Raw genomic sequence first — 26,321 nt, 5'->3', positions numbered from 1 at the left:
AGTCTGCTAATCATTTTCATCCTCTTGGCCCTTTCCTATCAAATGATGAAAGACTTTATAAATATTTATGACCTGTTTCTTGTCTTTCTTGATGAAGAAAAACACATATACACCATTTCCATCTATTCACCAGCTATTTCCTCCGTGTGCAAACTGGAACGACTTTGCCTGATCGCTGTGATGGTATTTGCTACCCAGCCTTTTATAAATACTAAATGGTGCATTTTTTCACGTTGTGCCCCAAGTGAAGCAGGCTCTCTTTATATACCAGAAGGCCAATCCAAATGACACATGTTTGCTTTATCAACCTCTGTAAAAGTCTAGTGGTAATTTATATTGATTACATAATAAGAAACTCCATCCCTGGTACAACATGTTCTTTCAGCTGCAGAGCCACACCTGTAGAAATGCTAACTCACATCTGGTTCCATAAATCTGTTCTTTCTGATCCTCTGGAGAGATACTTTTATGTAAACTATATAGCTACATGTGGAACAGGAAAGACCAAAGCAGATGGCTAAACCTAGTAACCATTTCCACCCCATGCCTTGAGCTCTTACTTCTCTTCCTTGGCTTTGATGTCTTCCTATTTGAGAGTTGGTTCAATCATTCCTTTTAAGGAAGGTGTCTCTTACCAGCTTTATTTATATATAGATAAAAAACTCAAAGCGCTGATAATGTTGCCATTAGGAGGTTTTAAAAATTACCTCTGAGTATATTAGTTTCACTCACTGATAAGCAGATTCCTTCAATTAATTTTTTTGATATGAAGATACCAAGAAGATACCTGTATTGCTTCATCATTATGTATTTTCCTTTTTATTGTTTTCATTGCATGTAACTGTTATTTCTCTACACAAAATCAACTTTAAAAACAAACCAATTGTTACAAATCAAACAACTGGTTACCTTGAACACAACTTGTTTATAATTACTGTTTGGGGTAATTATTTAGCTTCTATCCCCCCGTTTAAAGTGATTTGTCAGTAAAAGTACAATAACATTAAGGAAGTAACCTTGATAGATAAGACAGTAACAAGCCTTATGAGGGGAAGTTATAAAGTCACACATCCAAACATTAGAGCTGGAAGAGACCACATGCAGTCCAACCCCTTCATTACAAGAATTGACAGCCTAAAAGGCTGAGTCACCTGCCTGACATCACCAAGTGGCTCAAAGGCGGAAGCTGAATTAAATGGATTCTTTCTGCTATTAATGGCTGCTAACTCATGTTTCAAAGAAAGTTTGGGTCTCAGTATATGGAAGGCTGCTACTGAGATGATTTCTATAAAATTCATGTTTTAGTAATAGGTATTTTTCCTAAATTGTGGTGTTTTTCAACTGGCCAAAACCTACAGATTTCAAGATTTGAGGGAACATGGATCAGGTCTTCTTTTTCTTTCCTTTGTTAGTGTCAAAGCTCTTACAAATAACCACGGTATGATGCAACTTAAAAGCAGAGTTTCAGGAGTTCCATAGCTAGGTAAATCCTTTACTCTACTGTGTCTGCCTAAAACTGTAGGATGAAAGTGAAACGTGCTGCTGGGTATTACTATTTGTTTGGGATGACCAATCTCAGTGACAGCCGCAGTAGGGTTCCAGTATCTGGCATCAGGGTGGAGCAGGCTGAAAAATCTGCTAGCAGCCTCAAGGGGAAAAAAACCAGAGACCAGAGGAGGCCTAGGGTACTAGGGTACTTCAGGTGAAAAGTCTTCGGGGATTACACAATTTTCACACATGTGATAGAGTTCCATCAATATCTATAATGTATATATAAAATTTTTACTATATAAAACATAGTTCTGTTTTAAGGGGCTTAAAACATAAAGGACATTAGGCAAAACCCAAGGTGATCCAAATAAAATATGGAGTTTTGTTAATAATAATGTTATCAATAATGTTTCATTTGTTGTGAACAACGTGCATAGCAGTGTTAACAGTAGAGGAAACTGGGTGTGGGTATGTGAGAACTCTATAATATTCTTGCAACTCTTCTGTAAATCTAAAAACTACTATTCTAAAATAAAATTTTATCTTAGAGATAATAAAAATAAACAGTATGCCCCACCCACATGATTGCTGGTGCAAGCCTGGCCCCAAGCACACTTGCTAGGAATGAACATTCTTTTCTTCTAACTCTTCCCCTTAGGTTTCTAGAGCATTTTTAAACTTTAACATATTCAGCTATAGACTTTATAATCACAGACATTACAAGGCACAACAATTTCACATATGTGACCTCATCCATTAGAAATTTAAATGCTCACAAAAGATAATTTTAGTGAATCTGAGGGTGACAAGATTCTAAGATCTCTAAGTGTTCACTGTGTGCTTTGGTTTCAGGTAAAGCCTATAAAAATACTTTTCTGACTACATTAGAGAAAAAGCTCAAATTGGATGATAATTTGTCTTAACCATTCTTTTTCAGCAACTTTGTATCAGATTGTCTACAAACAAGCTGATTGTCAATATTGCTTTTAAAGGTGAGGATGGAAAGGAATGTGCTTGCCCCAGAAGTCTGAAACTGGGATTAGGGTAGCCTCAAAAGAAGGAGTCAGCTGAAGCTGTCAGGCATGGGGTAATTTTTTGGAAACTTCCAATTTTGAACTTTGAATCTAGAGAGTTTCCTTTGTGAATATATGATTTACATCTTCCCAGAAAACCAACCAGCAAAAGTCTTCATATTTCAAAGGCACAACAGGAAAACCATGCTTAAAGATACTTTATCTCCTAAAGTGGTTTTGTATTTAAGATCTCATCCATCGCTCCCTACCTGGGTGTTAGAGAGAAGGAAAAAGGCCATTGTCAGTTTATAATCAGGAAGCCTGTGGCACAGGAGTCTGTGCAAAGTCACAAAGGTTATCAGCTGTAGACATGACTCCAGAACTGGGGCTCCTTTTCTATTAGACCACCCACCTGGAATCTGAGGTGCCCACAAAATACAAGAGCCAAGATATCAAAAACTTAAACCTCATTGCAAATACTCTCAGGAAAAAGAATTAGCAAGCTAGAAACTACTCCCAATGGAAAGAGTCATTGTTTTATTTTAACAGCATATCTAAGAGCAGAAATATGGAAAGGCATGAAAGTTTTCAAAAAATTCTCAAACTCCTATGCTTCTCATTTCCTATTTACTTAAACACAGGTGGGTCAGCAGTTCCAGGCTGCCTGATATCATCACTCTATCCAATTTGCGGGCACCAGAGAGCTCCTTGGCTAGATATTTCCATTCCATCATTGCCATAACTACATACTTACCCTGCAGAGTGTGGCTGAAAATTTTTTAATTTTTCCCTTTTGCTATCATCAATCTTTTAAAGAAGATATATCTAAGCAAGAGCGACATAAGGCCATTATGCCTAAAGCATATGGCTACCCAACAGCAATACAACATTTCCAAATGAGTAAGTCTCAATGAGAGAAGAGAAAAATATATAAGGAGGAGAGGGAAGGAAGGTTAGGAAGGGGAAGGGAGAGGAAGGAAGGAGGGAAGGAGGAAGAGAACTTTAATGGAACCCTTATTTCCTTCCATAAAGTATCTTCTGTTATTAACCTTTAGGGTACTTTGGAAAAAGAAAATTATGATCAAAACCCTAAAATAAGTAAGTAAATAAAGGACGAGAACAGTTTTTCCGGCTGATACAGTGCTATACTGTCAAGTACTTCAGACATCTACGGCTTGGTTTCCAGGCATTTGCAAAGGAAAATATCCTGCCTTCCTCATTTTACAGTTGAAAATGAGCTTCCTTGCATGACCCGGATTGATAACTGAAGCGATTTTCCAGAATGAACCGTAGGTTGCAGATGACTGAACCATGCAAAGAACTACATTTGAAAGGGATCTAAGTCAATGTTTATTGTATCATTTTGCCTTAAAGTTTATTTCTACTTACATTAAGCCTATAGTAGGCATGGCTAGGCTTTCGGTATATATTACTTTATAGAGGCTGAAATCCAGATTACTGAAGCCATGATGAAGGCAAGGCACAGTTCACCCTGACTATCATTTTCTTTTTATTTTCAGACCATATGTTTTCAGCTCTAAGTGTATACATGTACACGTGTTGGAAACATGTCCTATAAGATCCCAGACACACACCCAGGACGTGTCTCTGTGATAGCTCTAGGTACGGCTGCTGTGTGGTGTACAGATTGTTCTAGTCTCTGGGCAGAGGTGCTGAATTGGTGGACAGTCCAATAAGGAATCATTTGAGACCCATTTGATGGTCTTGGTGGTTTAGTAACATTTGATGGTGATGATAGTGGCTGTGTGTGTGCGTGTCTTCTAACATGCAGGAAATCTGTCCTGCGTGTATCTCAGCAGACAAGTGTGGCCTCCCTGAGATGCAGTCAAGATTGTACCAAAACAGAGGGAAGAAGAGGGACTCAAGTGGTGAGACAAGGTCCAGAGTAGAGCAGAGGAAAGAGAAGAACTGAAGACGGATAAGGGAAAATAGAAACACCGATGAAAATACAAAAAGGTTCTTGGGGTGGAAATAAAAGGAAGAATCAGAACATGGCTGGTGTTTTTGTTTTTGTTTTTGTTTTTTTAAGATCCAGAAATAGAGGGAGTTGTTGCTAGATGAAGTAAACGCTATGAGAGGCAGAAAATTACCAGGGATAGGATAACTGTCCACCCCAAATTGCTCAGGATAGTCTCCACTCAGCTCTGTTATTTAAGGAACATTATTAATAGCTCCTCCTTTCCCTCTCAAAAGTGTCCTCGTTTAGATAATAAATAACATAGTCACCCTCTCTGTAGACCACCTCTGGCCTAAGACAGACAGTAGCCACAGGCAGGACTGAAGCTGAGGAAATGGACTCCGAGAAGAGCCTTAGGGAAGGTGTAAAGGAAAACAATGGTTAGAAGAAAGGAAACAGGGAGACAAGGTACAATGTGTGGACAGTGTGTAACCAATTATGCCAACTACAGATAAAGTTAGGAAGGCCATTTAGAGGAAAAAGTGTATAAAACTTAAGGATGGATGGAGAAGAGACAGAAGAAAAGACAAACAAGAGACAAATGATTCACAGCACAAATATGTGTAGGCTCCTAACATTTTCCCCTGCATTTGGGGATTAGTGGTTATGATCAGCATGTATAAAAATGACTGAAAATGGCCATCCGGCTTTCCACCCAGTGTAGGCACGCATAGAGTCCCATCTGTTGTTGCCTCCCAGTCTGTTGCTCCAACGCTGCTCACCTCCTCCCGGGGCTCTGTCTCTCAGCCTTGCAGGCTGCCTCCACCAAGCTTCCCAGCAAGCCCCTCCCCCACTTCTGATGGCCGCATACCAGACTGTCTGCCACTGTGGTTTCACAGGCTTCCACAGATAGGCCACCGTATGTGAAGCTGCATTTCAGTGAGTCATTCCAGAGACCTCTTTTGACTTTTTCCTGGATCAGGATTTTGCATTGCGAAAGGCAGAAAGTAAATGTCAAGGGCAAGTTCAAAAGGCCAAGTGATTTCTAGCTAAGCATTCCCTACACCCAGAGGGAAGATGGAATTCTACCAGCAAGAGGGTCTTTGGCACCTAGGATTTCAGGAAATGTGTCTTAGAGATTTCTATCACTATTTTGAATTGGAGCATATTATGGGTTGAATCATGTCTCTCTCAAAATTCCTATGTTGAAGTCCTAACCCCCCAGCCCCTCAGAATATGACCTTTTTTGGAGACAGGGTCTTTACAGAAGCAGTAAGTTACAGTGAGGTCGTTAGGGTGAGCCCTAGTCCATGTGACTGGTATCTTTATAAGAAGAAATTTGGATGCAGACACGCATACAGAGAGAATGCTCGTGAACATGAAGACAGCCAACCACAAGCCAAGGGGAGAGGCCTGGAACAGATCCTTCCCTTACAGCCCTCAGAAGGGACCAGCCCTGCTGACACCTGGAGGTTGGACTTCCAGCCCCCAGGACTGAGAGACAAGAGTTTTCTATTGTTTAAGTCCTTCGTTTGTGATACTCGTTACAGCAGCCTTGGCAAACCAATACCCCAGATGCAGTCTGGTCAGAGATGGGAGTTAGGAGAGGCTGACCAGACTTCTTACAGTTTTTTCATTTCCCTGAGAAGACTAAGTAATGTTTCTTTGAGTTATCTGAGAGTAGGTGCTCCCTCTGCCAAGATGGGACTGAGAAAAAGTTTCAACTGCTCATGCCTCAGTTTTTCCCCCCATGTTGCTGATTATAGGAACTGTGGACTGAAATCTATGATTGTAACTGTGATTGTTAAGGCAAAGGGTGATCATACAGATATCTGAGTTTGGGGCAGGAAGATCAAACCTACATTGTGGAGCCTTTTTAATAAACACACTGAGAATGGCTGGCTAGGCAAACAGACTCTAACTTCCTTAGTCAGTCACTGAAGCCGAGGACTTCCCACCTGATCCTCACAGAATCAGCTCTGTCTTGGCCTTTGGAATATCTAAATTTGCCATGATCAAACACCGAAACAGCTTGTCGTATTCGGACAAAGAGTTTAACCCTTCAGTACATAATTCCAGAATATCTCCCCTTGAGATAGAGAAAAGGGTATAACCTGCTTGTTAAATGATCTCTGGTATCAGAAAAAGAAAACACAAAAATATTTCTGCAAGTTTCTTTTCTTCCTCTCCCTCTTTTTTTTAAACTGCTGTGGGCCTAGATTCCCCATCCTGTCAAACTCTCACTTGCATAACCTTTTGAGTCAGTAGTGAAAGCAATGGTGTTTAGTCCTCTTCCTTATATGGCAGGGAAAGACAATGTACTTGTCTATTTGAACTGCAGTGTGGCTCTCTGACAAATTATAATGATTGGTTACGGAAACCTCCTGCTCTGGTTTCCATTGCTTTCCTGAGGAAAGACACAGAACAGGCAGCTGTAGGGAGATGGAGAGGGTTGGAGTCAGGGAGCGGCGCTGAATCTAGCTCTGCCATTTGCCAGTCATGTGGCTTTGGGCAAATTATTTCATTTACTTCACAGCCCTGAGGTAGTTATATCTTCAGCTAGGACAATGCCTGCCACATAGCAAGTATGCCAGCAAGGTAGCTGAATGAGTCAGCTTACCTTCTGGACCACCTTTAACCTACAGGGTTCAGGATGGCTATCAATCACTCCGACTCGATTTGCTCTCCCTCCCAAGTTCAGTACTTTTTCTCCCCCCTGTCATTCTCTCCCCTGTCTTCTCTTCTCCCTCCTTCTTGCCCTCTCTCATTCCAGGTCTAAAACCCTAAACACATACGAGACAGCCCAGCCTCGGGAATAATAAAACCCTTTAGCCAAACTAGCTGAAGATTATTTAGAATGTTAAAGGCAGCACAGATGCAATGACAAGGATGGGGAGAAAACTTTGTGGTGGAGGTTGTCTGCCTCTGCAGAGCAGGGCTGTCCAAGCTCCAGAGCCAGACAGATCTGGTTGGAAAGTGCATATGAAACAGAGGTTCCTGTAACTGTATCTGTTGGTCCTAGCTGTACTTCCTGGAGAAGCTGACATGAAAGAAGTTGACTCCTCTTACTCTGTCTGCGTGATGGCCGTAGAGAGACAATTTGGGGAGTGTGTGGCTAAGGGCATGGGGACTAACTGGAGCCCAAGCCTACCCATAGTCCCACAGGAAGCCACAGCTGGCAGCTGACGATTTGTACCTTAGTGCCTATCATGTGCAAAGCAGTTTAGAGATACTAATTTTAGTCCTTATGACAACTACAAAATGGATGAATAATTACCCCCTTTTTATAGGTGGAGAAACAAGCTAGAAAATGGTAAATCTGAGATTCAAACTCAAGTCTTCTGGATTCCAAAGTGTGTTCTCAAATAGGTCACACCCCTAGAGCCACACACAGAATCAAACAGAGTAGTTAGCAATAGGCAGCATGGTGGGGTGGTTGAGTGTGTGGACTATGGAGCCAGGCTGTCCAGGTTGGAATCCTGGCTCTGCCACTTACTAGCTGTGTGACCTTAGATGTGTTACTTAACCTGATTGTAACTCAGTTTCCTCATCGGTCAACCTGATTGTTATAAAGATTATTTACTTGATTCCCTACGTAGCCTGTGTCAGGCACTGTTGTAAGCACTCAGTACTGATACAATTTAGAGAGAGGAATCAATTATTTCAAACATGAGTATTGGCTTCAGCTTTTTTATCAAGAAATTATGGACATTTATACCTCTACTCATTTAATTCACATATTAAGCACCTACTCTACATGGGACAAGGCTCTTTTTTTAGGCTCAAGTTACAGCACCTGAAAAACCCAGATAAGGTCTCTGTTTTCATGGTGCTTATGTTCTAGGAGCACAGGAAATAACAGATGCATAAACAAATAAACAGGCAGTTATTAGCATACATTATGAATATGCATGCAAGTAAACAAGAGGTATCCTGATTGGCTCTTCTGTGTAGCAGCTAATTTTACCAACTCGATACTTTAGGGTCAGTGGTGTGCTAGTAAATGTTTGATAACAAGCTTGGAAGGGTCGGCAGAGGAGGGGAGTCAGATTTATAGCATTTGCTAATGTCTGTGGTGTAAATACTTCCATCATGGTTGATTTTCAGCTCCCAACGTGGCATCAATGAATGAAGAATTGGGAGAAATTCAGTTACACAGCACTCAGTAATATTTCCATTGCATAGATACAAATATGTAACTAACCTTGAGAGCATAGATAATAGCAAGACATAGTAAAATTATTAGGAAGGGATGAGTTTTGAGTCTTTATTATCTTAGTTTTAAATATAATTTAATTAACTGTAAGTTTATATAATTTAGTTGGAAATGATGACTATATGTAACAACTAGTTCTCAAAATCTTGAAAATGTTATCAATTGGTTTTTGGGAGCTAGTATAAGCTGGCTCCACACACCACTGTTTAGGGTGAGTGGAGAAGGGAGACAGTTCCAGAGTAAAAGGATTCTGACTCATCGTGGTGTCATTGTGCAGACGTGGGTCCTAAACTAATTCCTTTTTAGCTGCTTTTTCCAGCCAGCTTTGCTGTCATGTACACAGTGGAAGCACTGCTCTGTAAACCAAAGAGCACCGGTACAAATATAGTAACAATTCTGGCATTCTCATTGGACCAGGTCTCATGCAGAGATACTTTTAGCTCTACAATCCTTAGTGAATATAATTTATGTTCTGGGTGTTCTGAATAGGGTAGATTCTTCTGTGCAATACAGAGGATGTAACTTATTACTCATGACTGTTGAGTAAAGGAAGACCGTAGAGATGGATTTTCTGTCCTGCAAAAGCAAGTTATTCCCCCTCTCCATGAACCCAGGCCTCTTGCCTCTTTGGGCTTACATGCTTCTGAAAGGGCCACCCAGGGAAGCAACTAAGCCAGAGGCTGTGATGGCTGCAGCCTCAGAGGAGGTGGAGGGTGAGGGTGAAGGAAGCTCCCCCCTCCTCCCACTCAGGATTTGTACATTCCTTACCGCAAAGTGGAGAACAGAGAAAAACATTTTCTGTTTTTCTTGGTAAGTTAAATGTCTAAAGTAACCAATCGTCAAAACATCCTAAGGACAGAAATTCTTAAAGAGACAATTTTTCCTCCATTCACCTTTCCCCCGAAGCCTGCATTTCACTTAGTAATGGTGGCTGGAACAGGAAGTGGAAATACCATGAGAAATTTTATTCTTGCCACATTTTCAATGCTTTACAAAAGCAAACACTGGAAATCTCATCAGAAAGCTTGACCTTGTGGGGTTGATAGCTTTGTGCCCAAACCAAAAGAGTATGGGAAGCTGGAGGGATGTTCAGATAAATATTCCAGTGCTTCTGGACAGACTCTTCAGCAAAACTGATTATTTGGAATACACAGCTGTAACTTTTAGAAAGTACTTATTCAAAACCAATCAACTAGACTTCTGAAGAATAAGTGACTTTATATATCTATTATAAATTATTCTAAGCATAGATGTACAGAACTATTTCAGAGCCAGGCTGTTTCAGCAGAATCATCAGGGAGTTTCACAAACTGGACCCCATTCTAGGCCTACTGGATCAGAATCTCTATGGATGAGCCTCAGGGATATATGTTTTCAGAAAACCCTACAGTTGATTCTAATTAAGACACTCACTAAGATCTCCTGGATTATAGGCAAATCAAGCTGTGCTGTATAATCTGAGTTCATGAACTATTAAAATGGAACATTCTCTCTTGCATCTATATCATTAGAAAAATAGTAGCACATATTATATAAGATTATTTACTCACTTTGTCAAAATCATTTGCTGCACATATGGACTTGTCTCCCTCTTGCAATAACTCTGTGGCCTCCCAGGGATCCAAGGTGCAGAGGTTAGGAACCTAGGGGCTACATCAATCATGTGAAATACATGGTACTTGAGTAGCAATAGCCCTTTTCTTCCACAACAGACATCACTATCAATGACAGCATTTTTTGCCTACAGGGAGTTAAGACTCAGCCTCAGAATCCTTCTCAACACAGTGTTCCAGATGGTCACTACCAATTGTTTGGAACTGGCAAACAGATGAAAAATTACTTGCACTCCCTGGGCTAAATGACTCCTAAGGCCCTACCCAGCTTAAAAAAAAAATCTATGAATCTTATATTTCAGTTCTGCTGTCTTGAGAAACACAAATGCTTTCTCCTCTTTCTACATAAACGTTCTCCTAATATTTGAAAGATCCACGTGGCTGCTACACTTCCTTTCCTTTGGGGCAAAAAGCTCCAGATTCTTTATCTATTCCTCATATTCTGTTCTCTCGACCCCCTCTGGCCTTTGAAGCTCACCCCTGGATGCATATTTATCAATATGTCCCTGAGGAACAGCCCAGAACAAAGCACGTTCTTTTCTCACTCCCTTGATAGACATGGAGGCAGGGATTCATTGATCAAAAGATTACATTGCAAACATTGCCAAGAACTGAAACATCCACTGATTGACTATGTTAACTTGTATGCATTAAACTTAAGTATGGTGACTTACTTTGAGGATATAGTAGTTTTGATTTATTAAAATTATTAAATCATTACTTATTGGATTTTAAAGATTGCCTTCATTTGGGGGGGGCGCATAATCACACCTATGACTCAAATGAAAATACTCAAGTGTTTTTCTTTAGAATCTTTCTAAAATGGATAATTCTTATCTTTTCAGTTATCAGTGGTGCAAGCTTCCAGGCCAGCCTCCTTCAAGACTGGTTCATCGGGCCATGCCAAAGTGGCCACCAGGGACTATGTGACCCTGACAGTCGGTGTTTGCCTCTCTAGGAATTCAGTCACATCAAAATCCAAATGATACTCATTGACAGCTGTTGGACATTTCAGCTCATTTGCTTCCCATGCCTAACTTTCTCTTCTAACTAAAACTGCCCACTGGGCTCTTTTTTCCCCCAGGGTGACTACTGCTGCCAGGCCCTGGTAATTCATCCATAGGCATGCCAGTAACCCTTGATGTTCCCTCCACAAACGCATTTGCCAGGGACAGTAGTTATTAGCTGAACCAATCAGATTTCCTCTCTCAGAATTTAAGCAGGAAGCACAGAAGGAATTTTCCAGTCTGCAGAACAACAAAAAGAAGCAGCCACATGTGCTGCAGCTGAATTACATTAATGGCGACACACAGACCTCTGCTGAGATGCTGTGGCCCACCTTGAATCCAACCCCGCCCTCTTTGGACTCTGGTCCTATCTTGGCTTCTGCTCTTGGATTTCCTTGTGATTCCTTTCCTTTTTTATTCCACACGTATCATATAATCCTGTCCCTTTCCTTGAGCTACTGAACCTTATTAACGTAAGGGTCTATTTGTTCCGCGCACTGCGCCAAGAGCTCTCACATATGTCACCATACCTATCTGTATACTGCCTTGCTAAGCAAGCTCCTGGTTTTTAACCTCTGCCTGACTTCAGATTTTTGCTGTTTCCTTTTTACTCATGCTGCTGTAATTCACATGTTAGTTCACTGGTGTACTTTATATTCATTCTAGTTTAGACCCTCCGTACCCAGTGGAACTAAATGTCCTTGCTGCTTCTGGCCCTTAGGCCCCTCGGGGACCCTTGGCCCTGGTCCTGCCTCTCTTTAGCATACAGGTGCAATCTGCCCAGTGCCCCAGCTTGAGACAAGCTGGAGGGAATGTTACATGTGGGTGTAAAAAGAAGTAATTACATATTCCTACTTAGCATGCCCCTGTTCAAGTGAGATGACTTCCTTACAGCCAAGTGCTTTCATCCGCATGTTCACAAAACAACACTAGACGGCCTCAGGAAATGATTAAAAAGTAATTTATCTTCATGTTATCCATCATTGATACATAATACTTTTTTAAAGAAAAGCCATGTACAAAAATGAATGCTGACAAAGAATACCCTATTCACTTCAAATATTCCCCCCGTATTTATTTTTCCTCAACTATTCAGCAACCCTTCTATTAAGCTCGCAGTACTCGCTCAGCATACACTTAGCAGCAGCCATTCTTGAATTCTCCAGCCCCTAAGTTGCTTCTCTAGAGATGGTCTCCTTTTCTTTGAAGTGGAGGCCATACGAGGTAACCTCCTTCTATATGTCTGTGTATTTGCTCCATCCTCTCTTCCTTCCCAGAAGGGACACCTCCACTCACGTTCTGATCCCATTCACCCTTGTCTCCAGTGGGAACCAAGACTGCACCTCATTCCTCACCCCCGACCTCCCCCAGCTCGAGGGGTTTCTCACAGGTCCGTCAGAGAAGTGGGTTTGCAAAGGAATTGAGGGTTTGGAGTTTTTATCAGATTCTCCAAGACACGCATGACGACGACAACAACAACACAGGGAAAAACTGCTGACAGGGCAGCCGTGTCCCCTCTTCCTCACAACCCACTGTCACCCTTTCCTTCTCCCCTCTGCTCATAACACTCACCACCACCAGCCAACTGTGACTTGGAGGTGAGAGGCACAGTGGAAATCGCTCTACCGTCTCCTCTGTCTGCTCTCACCTTCTCCCTCTGCCTAAAGATGAGAAGAGGCTTCCTCCTGTCTTGAATGTATCTGGGCTTGACCCTTCTGCTGTCCTCTGTGCCTAATCCTAGCCAGGCCATTGCAAACTGTCCGCATGGGATCAGGAGAGCCCCTGTTTGGCCGGGGGATGGAGGAGCTGGAGGAGCCGTGGAGGTGGAGGACTGAGGGTAGGGAAGCTCGAGATGCCACCCACGGTCAGTTACCGGAGAGCCAGCTGGAGGCACTAACAACTGAGGCAAACAGAGATGAGAGGCCAGATCCGTGGAGCAGTCTGGTCTCAATACCAACAGGAACCACAGCCAGGTGCTCCTGATTACCTCACCCTCCCTACAAGGTCCAGGCTTGACATGCTGGGATTCGTTCCATGCTTTTGGCTGGAGGCAGAGAAGCTGCCTCATTTACTAAAGCCTTTCTGTTGTCAGCACCTTGTCATTGGTCTTCTATTCAACTGGATCTTCAGATTTCCTGGTTCCTGGGTATGGCCTTACACCACTGACAATCCATCTTATTCTGCCTCTTGATGTCTGTGTCCGCCTGGTCTCTGATCACCAAAGCCAAAATTTAGACAACAACGGGGTGAACCAGCATTCCTTAAACTCAGGTTCAGGCTTTTAGAAAGAACTAGGACCCAGAAGGTATCGCTCAAGGGTCTTCAGATATGAGGAAAGAAGGAGTTGATAATTAGGGGAAACAAGTAAGAAGTGGAGACACCAGTCAAGATGAGCATAATGTCCAGAGGACTCAAATTGCAGGCAGTTTGGAGTATAAAGCCCACAGAGAAGCAGGGGCAAACAGCTCCATGTCATTTAGACATCTTAACCACTACTGGCGGTAGGACAAGCATACGAATGCCCATTGCACAGGTGAGGTCAAAACACTGATGACTTCCCTCAAAGGTCTGGGCTTTTTAAACAGGGGAACCAGTCCTGGGACTGCACTCTCATGGTGGTGCTCATGAGCGAAGCCTGAGCCACAAGTTTAAATTACCTCTTTAAATTACCCAGCTACTCAGAATCTACAGGCATCTCTCCAATAACAAACTTGGGTTGACTTGATAAAGGACTTTCAGTAGAAGCAAATGATTCTATTTTTGGGCTCTGAGAGAATTTACCCAGAAAACTCTTTTTTAAAGTCTGAAAATTCTTTGGCAGCATCTTTCTAACCTCCTCCTTAGTCCTACCATGCTATTTGCATACCACATCATCAGCATTTTCCCCGTGCCCCCTTCCTTGGCGGCCTCACCCTACCACAGTTCTGGGACATGTGACAGGCTGCAGGCAGATGGGGAATGCATTAATCCCCTTTCATGCCCATCTCTAAGTCACTTTTTTGTCTGGCTAAAGAATGACTAACTAGTAACCATCCTACCATGCAAATGACAAATGGAGACAACTACATGTGTTTTTAAGAAAAGGCCTACTAAGGAACATTTTACTCATCAGAACAGAGAATACACAGGCTGAACTCTGGAACTTTCCACGGCTGGACACAAGACCAACCTACACCATCTGCCCCAGAACAGATCCTCAGGCCAGTCACAGGAGCCAATCAGAATTGCTAATGGCCTCACGTCCCAGGCATACTTAAATGTATCTCATTTAAATCCTTTAAACTGCAGTTGGAACCTTCTCTTAAGTTTAATGTAAGAATTGTGTATTTATTTAAAGAAAGCTTTTGATCTGAATTATTTAAATTGCATATTCTACTGGCATTGAAACAACCCAGCTTGTTACCTATGGATCAATTCACCGTACATTCCTTGTGTGTGCTGAGATCACCTTTTTATTAGCGACTTTTTTGTTCCAGACTTTTGCCATTGTATTTCTCTTTATTAAATGATTTCAGTAAAATGAAAATTCTTGCACTGTGGTTTCATTGTGCTCCATTTATCTCCATATTTGGGGAGATGTCTTCTAGCTAATATTCAACAGGAGGAAAATAGCATAAAGAGCAGCCTGAAGTCCTACATAAAGTAAAACAGCAAATCCCCTGGCTCCATCACTGCATAGAGGAGAACACTTCAAGCATTATTTCGAAAAAATGTGTTTTTGTGGTTGTTGAGTTGGGGTGGGGAGTACACGAGGAGGATAGGAGAGAGTGGTGGTAGCAAAGTTTGAACTTTCAGGGATTTGGAGATGCTGGTTTCCAAATGGAATTTATCCTCAAATCCCAAGATTATAGATTTCCTTCCAAACTGCATTCCCTACATGGTTTAGAGAACAGTTGAAAAAAGAAATTGCTCTCTATATTTTGATTGACATTAAAAACACTGTGAAAATAGTTTGGAACTTGATCTCTTCGAGGGAAGGACAATAATCAAACTATAGCTTTCGCCTGCAGCCTTTCTTTCACACTTACTCAGAATTGTTCCAGGAAAAGAAATTCACAGGGAATTCGGTTCTCATATATCACTTCTAGAAGGAAAGGGAGGCATTCTCAAAAAAAATTATCCCCAAACATCTAAACACAAAGAGAAAAGATTATTTAATGAATCTCAACACAAAACCTCCTCCCTCCATGGAATCAAATCAAATCAAGTCAGTCATTTGGGGCTGGAAAACTTTAATATCCAGTTTATTAAAAAATGGTCAGATTTGCCCTTCTTGCCACATACTACCTAGTCTTCACTTAAGCTCTAGCCATTCATGTCTGGTTTTGCCAAACACATGAGAAGGATTTTACTGTTTCAGTTTACAAGTCCATCTGCATAGCACCGTTAACAGAAGGGATCCATGAATACCAAGCACTTTGTTCGCATCGGTTTTTCTTTTTTTTTTTTTTGACCACGTATTGCCACAGCACTAAAATCCCCCAACCCTCTACAATTAGTTCTTTCTAAAAGGAATTTCAGGCTACTACCAACTAGCTGCCTCGTACTACTGCTTAAGATGCCCAAATACGTCCGACTCTCTTGAAATAAGAGCTTGTTTCCTCCCTTTCTAGAACACACTTGCAACCTACACCTTTTCAAATTCACACTCGGGCACACTCTCAAATGGAAAGTAAGATTTCTTAAGAAATAGTTTGGTCGGATGTTAAATGTGATTTCTAAAAACACACCCACTAGCACATGCATTTTCTCGTTATTAGGCTTTATAGGAAACAGACCATGGGAAGCATCTTCTGTCTCAGCAAATATCAGATCAGTTACATTAACCCAGCCGGTGTTAAATGCCAATGCTCTTTCTACCTCTGACCTTATTTCCTTGCAGCATTAAAAGTCTAGTCTTAAACACTGATAGCAAAATAAAATATAGATGCCTTTGGTTAAAAATCATCACTTTTTGGCTCCTCATCAACCTAAAAAGTTACTGTTCTTTCTAAAGCAAAACTTCTTTAAATCTCTGGTATTAAAAGATGCAGGAGAGACTGCTGGTGTGAGCAGACAGGCTATGGGCACTGGCCTTTGGCTATCAGGCATAGTCCCTAAACAAAAGGCTATCTTATCAAAGTTGCCGGTGGTCCCTGAATGTAAGTCTCCATATGATCTCTCCTCTCGTCCCAACTCTAAGAACAAATCTTGAAATCTCATCCTGTTTGTCTTCCGGGAACATCTGCAGGGCAGCAAAGCCCAGTCTGGCTCTGAGAATTTGCGTGGTTTGTTGGCTTTTACAATTTTGCATCTCCAGCTACCTTGGCCAGGAATGTTGACTGAAACCCGGAGAAAGTCCCCACACTCTCTGGAAGAGATTAAAAGAAAGCCCCCTGTGCCTTACCTCGCAGGCTGAAACTTCTTTCCCAGGACTAAGTCGGAAAGGAAGGACTGATTTCTTTAAGCCGGCGCACAGCAAGAGGGCAGGCAGGAAGGCAGCCTAATACACACTGCTCTATTCAATAAAACTCCAGACCGCCCTTCCTTAGCCCCTCCCAGAAGTCCATGCTAAGTGAACACACATCCCCTATGTTTACAGTCGGCATCGGTGGTATGCATTGTCCTGTAGTTTTTCTAATAGGCAGCCAATGACGACACCCCAGCCGAGGTGGATGCAGCCTGCCTGTGGAGATGCCTGTCATTCCCTAGGCATGCTCAGGAAATCACTCATCAGAAAAACCAAGACCTAAAAAGCTCTGAAACTGCGTGCAGGCTGCCAAAACCAGCCAGCTACATGCCCTTTTTTGGTTATCCTTAGCAGGGCCTCTGGAAGTGAATCCATTGTCAGGAACAATCATAAGAAATGTTAATCTTGGGGAAGGAGGCTGTCTTGTAGAACACAAATGGAACTTTAAAAAGAAAGCACGGTCCATGAAATTTAAAATTAACAGTCCATAAGTTTATTGGGGTGGGGGTGGGGAAGGCTTTTAATTGAGGGACCCTTGGTAGAGTATTTCTTTTAAAAGTAGTTTTACATACAAAAGTAATTGTACATACAAAATGAAATTAAATTGTGTATGTAATTTTAAAGCCTGAAATGGCTCGGACCCAGGTCTGGTGCACAGACTAAATTCTAACCTGAAAGAGGAGCAACCCCCTAAAGTATGTCTGCATGTGTTATAAAAACAACTGACAAAAAAAGTTTAGGTCTTTTTTAGTAGGTAATGTTTGCCAGAATAAGCACGCTGCCAGAAACTCAGCTAGGCAGGCAGGGTCCTATGGGCTTGCCTATCCTCATTGGTTTTCCACATCACTTTCTCTCCCCTTCCCCTTTGTTTCCTCAGATTTGGCCACAGAAATATTGCTAAAAATTGTGCACAACAGAGAGGGCATGAAGGGACCCAGCCTGTGCTTTGAAGCTGGTGTTGATGGATGTATATGCCCACAGAGAAGACACTAACGTTCTAGTGACTTCTTGAAAGTACTCCAACCAACTCTTCCTTGGTAGGATGTGTGGTCAGAATTAGGAGATGTGGAATTAAAACGAAGTTAATTAGCTCATGAGTGCAAAATTTGTGGTCTTGGACGTCTCAGTATAGAATTCACTTAATTAGTCCATCAGTACTTAATTCAACAACAACCGATTATGAGCACATCCTATTTGTCAGGACTGGGGCTAGGTGCCAGGTTTCTGCCTCCTTATTGCTATGTGTGTGGAGACTGTTTCATCACTGACCTAGAGGAGTTAAAATATTTTCCCTGGCTAATTGTAAGTCCAGAAGCTTGGTCTTCAAAAATCTTAGATTTGCCGTATAAGCCTTTCCCTATTTATGAAGATCCGACTTCAAAATGATCTCTCCTTAGGAAAAAGTCCCTGCCCTTTATGCCTCATTCAGAAGTGACTGATCCACATGGGTGGCTTCCTTCCTCAGCCCTTCAACAGTTTAACAAGTTACCCAGAGGCATCTGTGTCAACCCTATGCTCATCTCTTTCTTGGGAGGGCTACCCTGTCCCCTCTTCCCAACTGCTACTGCAGCACAGCCTAAAAAAAGCACCAGCAAAAGCTGCCAGGCAGAGGGAGAGGTGAGCTTCAAGCATCCCAAGTTAGAACTCAGAATGCACTTTCCCAGGGAAGCAGAATAAATAATGGCTGGTGGGAATAGGACAGTCAATGCTGCATTTCAAGTACACTGTGGCTCAACCGGGCATTTGTGGAACACCACTGTTTATAAAATTGTTCCTATGGGAAAATGTGTTCTGATTCCAAATAAATGATTTGGAAACAAACTTTGGGAACACAACCAGTTGGGCTGCTGGATGCTGATTGTAAAGATAGAATGAATACTGCATAGTCTGATAAACTGCTGAGCTTGAAGACATTGCAGGGCAGACATCACATCAAGGAGTTCTGAGAACAACTTAATCGGTGACATCTATGTGAAGATACGACCTGTATCCAGATGTGTTTGGTGTCATGACCTCTAGGCAGTATGGACAGTAATTCAATGAAGTCTGTTTTAATGTGCTGCTTTGCATGGCCACTGCTGATTATATCCTAAGCAGCACTCTCCCTGCTTCTATGAGTAATGCCCTTCGATTGAACAGCATCAGGGCATAATTTGCCATCTAGGAATAAAATAAGTACCAGCTTTCCAGAGGAAAGAAAAGTTGCACCACAAATGCAGAAAATATTATCAGCAGGAAACATGGAAAGGACATACATTTTGCATGGTTTTTAGGAGATAAATAGCTAAATATTTTTGGCTTATGTCTTTAGAAAAGAGACATATGTTTCCCTAGATAAATTCTGAATACACAGTTTGGTAGATGAGCGACCACTGAGCCTATTTTGTATATTTGAAAATAGGCTCTTTGTGGAGGAACCATAGTGTTAGAAGAATTTAATAAATTTCATGCAATATACACCATGATACAGAAAAATTCTTTTTTTTTTTCATTGTCTCTATTCTTTTTTAAAATAAGGAGTAAAAAAGAAAGGAAAGGGAATAAAAAGAGAGAAAGGAGATGTATGTTGCCACTCTGTGCCATGGGAAACTTTACTTTAACAGTATTCACTTTTTCCAGAAGTCATTTCTAAACGTCACTGAAAATATAGGATTTAAGTAGGAAATTTCTGTGGAATGTATTTCCCACTTGGAGCATCCCAGATAAAGAACAGCTTGTCTAGTAGAGGATTTATCTACCCAGTCAAACCATAGCAAATCTAAAGAGACATTTGGAAACATCTGGATGATTTGTTGCATTTTTTCCAGTTGAGTATTTGCATTTGTGTAGATCAGTAGTAAACAATTTTATTTTGCTTGTGTGTCAATTTGGGAGAAGTAAAAGCAGGCCATACTTTTTTCATTCAAAATCAAAATCACTTCATTGAGTTCCATGAGAAATAAATTCTTCCAGCTTAAAATATCTGCTTTATTGAACTGAACAGATATTTTGAACATTTAAAAGGCAGCAGAACCTCCCTACCCCGCCATACATACACCTTCTTTTACTCAGATGAAGTATGTCCAGAGACTTAAGTTTACAAAATAATAAAATCAGACTGATAGAATGTTGATATCAAAATTGGACAACAAAAACAGTTTTAAAAAGAAAAAAAATAGACTAAATGTACTTATGAACCTAGATGAAAAAATTAGCATATTGAACCTAACACTGCAAAAAAAAGAGCCAATGCAGTGATGCTCAAAATCTGAAAGCCTATTGATATAGTATACACTATTAGCAGTTTAAAGTTTTTTTTTAAAGTAGAAAAAATAAGAGAGAACGATTATGTCAACAGATTAAAAAATAGTATTTGGTAAAATTAGTAATCACTTTTAGGAAAAAAACTCTTGCAAAGCTAGCAATAGAATATAAACATAATGAGAGGATATTTACCAGAAATATACAGCAAACATCACACTTAATGATGAAATGTTAAAAAGTATTCCAGTTACAATCAATGGAAAGACAAAAATGACTGTCTCTTCTAAAATTAAAAAATGGGCTAGAAGGCCTAACCAAAACAAAGAAACAGAAAAAAAAATAAGAGCTATTGGAATTAGAAAGAAAAACAAATGTCTTTATTTGCTATAATATGATTATCTATGTAGAAATTTCAAGAGAGTCAACATATATTAGAACTAATAAAAGAGTTTAGCAAGATTATTGGAATCAAGTTCAGTCTGCAAAACTCCAAAGTTCCAGTAGCCAGCCATCTCCAATTTTAAAATATAATGGAAAAATACGCTATCCATATTAATAACAAAAGTGTACACTGACCTGGGAATAAATGTAACAAACTATGTGCAAGTAAGTTACAAAACTGGATTTAAGGCCATAAAAGGTCTGTCTAAATGATGAAATATAACACTTTTATAAACAGCAAGCCTCAAAATTATAGAGATGTAAATTCTCGTCAAATTTAACCTCATGTATTTATTTTTCCAACTAAAATTCCTAAATAATATATTTTGTAGAACTTGATAAAACAATCCTAAAAGTCATATGGAAAAGTGAAGATCTAAGAAAAGTTCTAAGATACTTATAGGGCGATCCTAATTCTATTCATGGTAAAGTTACGATCAATTATGTGAAAACAATTAAAATCAGATTCAGAATTCCCACCCACACCAAAAAAAAAACTTGACCACATGAAAAACAAAACTTGAAAATAATTAGGAAAAACTGTAAGTGAATAGTTATAAGATAGAGTATGGCAGGAATATTAAATCATAAAAACCAGAAAGTACAAATGAAAAGACTGAAAATTTTCAGGATATGGTTAAACTCGGCAGATCAAGTGCACAAGCCTCATTTATTTCTGCTTCTTCCCCAAACCTCATCAAAATGATAGTAAAGAAATTAAAAATCATAAATAAATCCTACAAGGCAAAGAGTTCTGGAAAGGAGTCAACACAGTCTGTTGTCAGCCAAATTCTGAAATATGGAAAGTGGACGGAAGGTTGGTAATTGACTTACCAGAGCTGAGACACCGAACCCTGGCCCTGTGGAGTGGAAGGCCAGCAGACAAGAAAGAAGCAGATTCAAGCCTCAGAACCAGGAAAAATTCAGGATTTGGAACACCCACCCCTCTTCTCCCCGGGAATCTCGATAGGGGTGGAGGGATGGAGAAGAAAATACGTTTGGTTGAAAAAACTGAGTAAGGAACCGTTAGAAATCCATACAGTCCCCTCCCTGCCCCGCCCCACACCCAAATGCACACACCCTCTCTCAACCAGACTGAAACTAGAAGTTTATTTTCTGAAGAGAAGTGCTGGTCTCAGAACGGCAGGCAGAGCAGTGGGCAGAGAAGAGGCCATGTGCTGAAAGCAGACTTTTAAATGAGACTCAGTGGTCACTGGACCCCACCCCTCACTCTGCAGGGCTCCAGGACATTCACAGTTGCAGTTTGTGCTCCACAGAAAGGAAACTGGGGGATTCCACTCCAGGGAAACTGGCATGCCCACAGGATAAAGATATCAGGGCACAACATTTAGGGGACCCCTGAAATACCTGGCTTATTGCCCAAGCCCTTTTGTGAACTCGTGCACAGGAACTTCCATTCTGCTGTTCAGCACTGTTAAATATGAACATCAAGTTAAGGAAAGGCTCTGAAAGAGAGATTAGAACAACAGAAAAAAGACACTGAGAGGGAAAAGAGGCAGGGTGAGAAATGGAAGAAAACTTCAAGAAAACTATAATTACTATATAACTTGAATGAAACTGTAATTACTATTCTCAGAGAGATAAGAGAAGATATTGTAGCCACGAAACAAGAGAAATATGCTGTAAAAAGGTATCTGCAGAGAACAGGAAAGAACCACTGTAAATGAAAAATACTATGACACATATTTATAAAACTCAAGAAATGGAGGATAAAGTTGAGAAAAATCTTCCAGGAAATTAGAAGAAAAAGACAAGGTGGAAAAGAAGAATGAAAAGACAAGAACATTAGAGAACCAATCAAATATCCAACACCTAAATGTTCCAGAAAATTGTGGGAAGGAAATTATCAAAGAAATAATACATTAACATTTCCAAAAACTGGAGGACACAAGTTACCAGATTCAAAGGGCCCACTGGGCATCCAGTACAACAAATAAAACATTTTTCATTCTGAAGTTATCAAGGTTATCTGGTTAACCTGAACTTACATGCTCCATCCAAAGAGGAAAAAAAATTGAGGTTGGAAATAGAAACCAGAAGACGAGGATCAGAAAATTGAGGATGCAAACCCACAACAGAGGTGAAGGTGGTCCCGTAAAGATGGTGAAAGAAAATTTCAGGACAACAGCTGGTCAAGAAACCAATCAGTAGAGGCTGGAGCAGGGGACTCCAGGAAGGATGTTTTAAGAAGAAGTGAAGTAGACAGATTACCTGGTATGTTCTTGGGGAAAGCATTTATGATAGGTACATAGAAAATGGTAAATGTTAGACTGAGGTCATTATAATTCCAGGAAAAATAAAATGTTTGTATGAGAAAGGAAAAGTGGTCATCATACATTACATAGTTCAGCTGCAAGAAAAACTGACACAGTCATAATAAGGTAAACATTGCATATTGATTTCACCAAAACGATGATGTAATTAGTTTCAGAGGCTAATGAGCAAGAACATGTCAGTAGGATGATGGTAGATAAGAGAGCTAAGTCCTCATTTTGTTTAGCAGGAAATCAATAATAAATGTCTGCTATGGAGATTTTAATAAATGGAAGAATTAGTATATTATTAGAAATATGGAAGTAAATACCAATCCCCCCCAAATAGTTCATTCATTCACTGAACAAATATTTACTGTGTGTCACCCACATGCCAGGGCCTGTTCTGGGCGTTTATTGTGAACAAAATACATTTTGAAGGAGGGAGACAGATAAACATCTTAACTAATAAATAAATATATAATGTCAGAGTGGAAAGTGCTACAAAGAAAAGGTAAGAAAGTACAGAGCAAGAGAGGAAGTCAGGAAGTTGTCTGTGAAGGTTTTTCAGGAGAGCGGTGATAAGATGAAGGCGGCAGCAGGGAGAATACACGCAGCAGGCACAGCAGGTGCATACCAAAGGAGTGACAAAAGTTTCCGAGTCAGTGGCAGATCAGATCATCCTGAGCCTTATACCACTGTAAGGACTTTGGGTTTTGTTCTAAGTCAGATGGAAAGTCACTGGAAGACATTAAGCAGAGAGAGAAAAAAAAATCACTCTGGCTGCCCTGTGCAGAACAGGCAGCAAGAATGCAAGGGCAGAGGCAGGAGGGAGCTGTTGCCTCCTCGTAGGCGAGAGGTGCTCCCTTGGGCTTGGTCAGCTGTGGTCGGGGGACTGAGAAAGCACTGAGTTTTGGATGCGTCACTGATGGTTTGGATGAGGCATGTGAGGAAAAGAGAGGAATCAAGGATGTCTCCTTTCATGGTCTGAATGACTTAGGGAAGGCTAGTGTTATTTAATGAAACGATGACCACTGAGGGAGGTGTAGATTTCAAGGAGGGGTGGGAATCACAGCGGACATGTTTTAGGCATATTAAGATGACAAGAGGCATCCAAGTGGAAGTACAGATAGGTAGTGGGATATGCAAATCTAGTGTTTAGGGGAGATGATGAGGCTTGAGATACAACCTTGAGAGTCATCTGTTTCTAGATGGTATTTTAGACCACGAATAACTTACCTGAAAAAATGACACAAACAGTGAAGGAGAGAGGTGTGGGAACCAACAATGACACTGCATTTAGAGCTCAGGAAAGGAGACTGAGAAGGGGTCACTGATAGCCATTGCTCAGGAGGAAGCTCAGTTACAGGAGTGGGCGGTGTGGATGATCGCTGCTTTTTGTTAAAAGCCACATGTAATATTTGACTTCAAAAATAACACAGTTTACGATAGATTGGGTTGTTGTAGCCAACTATTCACTTCCTCTTCAAATGGGAGTAAATACTGACATGCTTTGCCTTGTGTTTTTGCAGCACTCTTGGTAGGAGGACTCGACCAGGGACTGACTGTGAATCACGGGATGTGGCTGGAAGTCATGATGTTCCCATCCCAAGTGGAGGCTTTAAGAAGCATCATATGTTTTGCTGTTACCTTGAGTGTCTGCCTTTTGCCGTGATAATAACAGGCCCCGTGGAATGGGCTGAACGGTGTCCCCCCTACCAAAGATACACTCATCCAAACCCTGTACTTGTGACCTTATTTGGCAATGGGGTCTTTGCAGGTGTAATTACACTAAGGATCTCGAGATGAGATCATACTGGATTATCCAGGTGGGCCCTACGTCCAATGACAAGTGTCCTTTTAAGAAAAAGGCAGGAGGAGATTTGAGACCCGTGAGGCACATAGGAGAAGGGAATGTGAAGGCAGAGGCAAAGACTGGAATGAAACGTCTACAAGCCAAGGAAGGCTAAGGACTGCCAGTGACTGCCAGAAGCTAGCAGAGAGGCATGGAACAGATTTCTCCCTCAGAGCCTCCAGAAAAGGCCAGCAACCTTGTCAACACCTTGATTTTGGGCTCCTGGCCTCCAGAACTGTGCAAGAATAAATTTCTGTTGTTTTCAGCCACCCAGTTTGTGGTAATTTGTTACAGCAGCACAGGAATCCAATATACCCCAGATCGTGACTGAGGAGACAGGAAGAGCTGTGTTGGGCCAGTGAGTCCGGCCAGGACCAGCCAAGCTGCTGCTGCTACTGACCCAGGCCTGTGCAAAAGGAACAAGAAATTAGTGCTTGTTGTTGTAAGCCACTGAGATCTGGGAGCATTTTTTACCAAGAAAAAAACTAATATATATATATAGAATTAGACTAAAGAAATTTAGTTAAACTAAAGAAAATTTGGCTACTTCAAGATGTAAAACCTTGTTCAACATAGTCACCCTATACAAAGTAAAAAGACAAGCCAAGAGAAGATGTGCCATGTATAAAGCAAAGGATTAGAATCTAGAATATCAAAGAATGCCTGTAAATCAGTTGAGGCGGGTGTGGGAGGGAGCGAGAGAGAGACAGAGACAGAGAGACAGGGAGAGCAACCCAATGAAAAATGGAAACAGGAGGTAACAATCCACAGAAGAAAAAATGCAAAGGCCAAACATGATGCTCAACTCCATTAGTAATCAGGAAAACGCAAGATAAAATGTTGACAAGAAAAAGACACTTAATCTTGAAAAACTAAATGTTGTTGATAATGTATACACATTTTTTTATAAGAAAGAAAAGAAAATACAAGAAATTCACTTTGTAGAGTGATCTGGCAACATCTAGTGACGTTTAGCGTGTTAATTTCTTCTCCAGCAGTCCCATTTTTAGGTATACCCTCTTGGGAAACTCACATTCTTTAGCAAGGAGAATGTAAAAGGCAGCTCTTCAGAATATTGTCTGTAATAGCAGCACTACTGGCAAAAATCCCAACAGCAATCCATTGGGGAGAGGCTGTATAAACTATATATATGATGGAATCCTATACAGCAGCTAAAATGAATGAACTAGGTGTACTTGGATCTCAAAAACTAACTGTGTGAGGGGGAAAAAGCAAGTTGCAGTTGAAATGATTCCATTCATATGAGTTACTTATAGATACATGCAACAGTAGACTAGAACCACATGGAATTCCACATAGTGGTTGCCCATAAGAAGGGAGAGAGAATAGTACTGGCCATAAATCAAGGAACTTGAAATTTATTGCAATGTATAAAAGAAGATCTGAAGCAATTATGACAAAATTATTCCATTTGATAATTACACAGAGCATGTACACAGGTTCTGTATTATCCTTAAGATTTTTTTTTAAAGAAAACGATGTACAGGTGAGAATTCTCTCCCCATGGCACTATTATCTGGTCACCGATGGGACACTGGGAAAGGCCATTGCCCTTCTTTGTCCTCAGACAAGCAGAGCACTTCACTTAGGGCCAGCCTGACTCACAGGAGAGGGGACTTGCCCTGAACGTGAAGTCACAAATTTGTAGTAAGGCTTTGACACCACAGAAGCAATGTTACTCTTAACGGGCTAACATCTTAAGCCACAGCCTGTCTTAAAGTGTTTTATGAATAGGGTGTGGTTGAAGTGAGAGCCTGCACTGGTGGGGCACAGAAGGAAGA

The 26,321-nt window shown here is 40.9% G+C and overlaps 1 protein-coding gene across 6 annotated transcripts in view; it reads right to left on the bottom strand.

Annotated features, from left to right (window-relative positions):
* CALD1 (caldesmon 1) overlaps positions 1–21,276 on the bottom strand; it is a 176,696-nt gene extending 155,420 nt beyond the window's left edge. Inside the window, exon 1 of one of the 6 annotated variants that reach the window (XM_032483393.1) lies at positions 21,226–21,276. The gene's annotated coding sequence lies outside the window, so the exon portion shown is untranslated. Of the gene's footprint in view, positions 1–16,644; positions 16,910–21,225 lie in introns of those variants that run through there. The other 5 variants (XM_032483399.1, XM_032483392.1, XM_032483397.1 and 2 more) reach the window with 5 other exon arrangements.
* Positions 21,277–26,321: the final 5,045 nt, after the last annotated feature.

The sequence above is a fragment of the Camelus ferus genome, chromosome 7 (genome assembly GCF_009834535.1).
Source record: "Camelus ferus isolate YT-003-E chromosome 7, BCGSAC_Cfer_1.0, whole genome shotgun sequence".
NCBI lineage: Eukaryota > Metazoa > Chordata > Mammalia > Artiodactyla > Camelidae > Camelus > Camelus ferus.
Note: the sequence above shows the minus strand (reverse complement) of the source record. Positions and strands in the feature narration are given on the sequence as shown.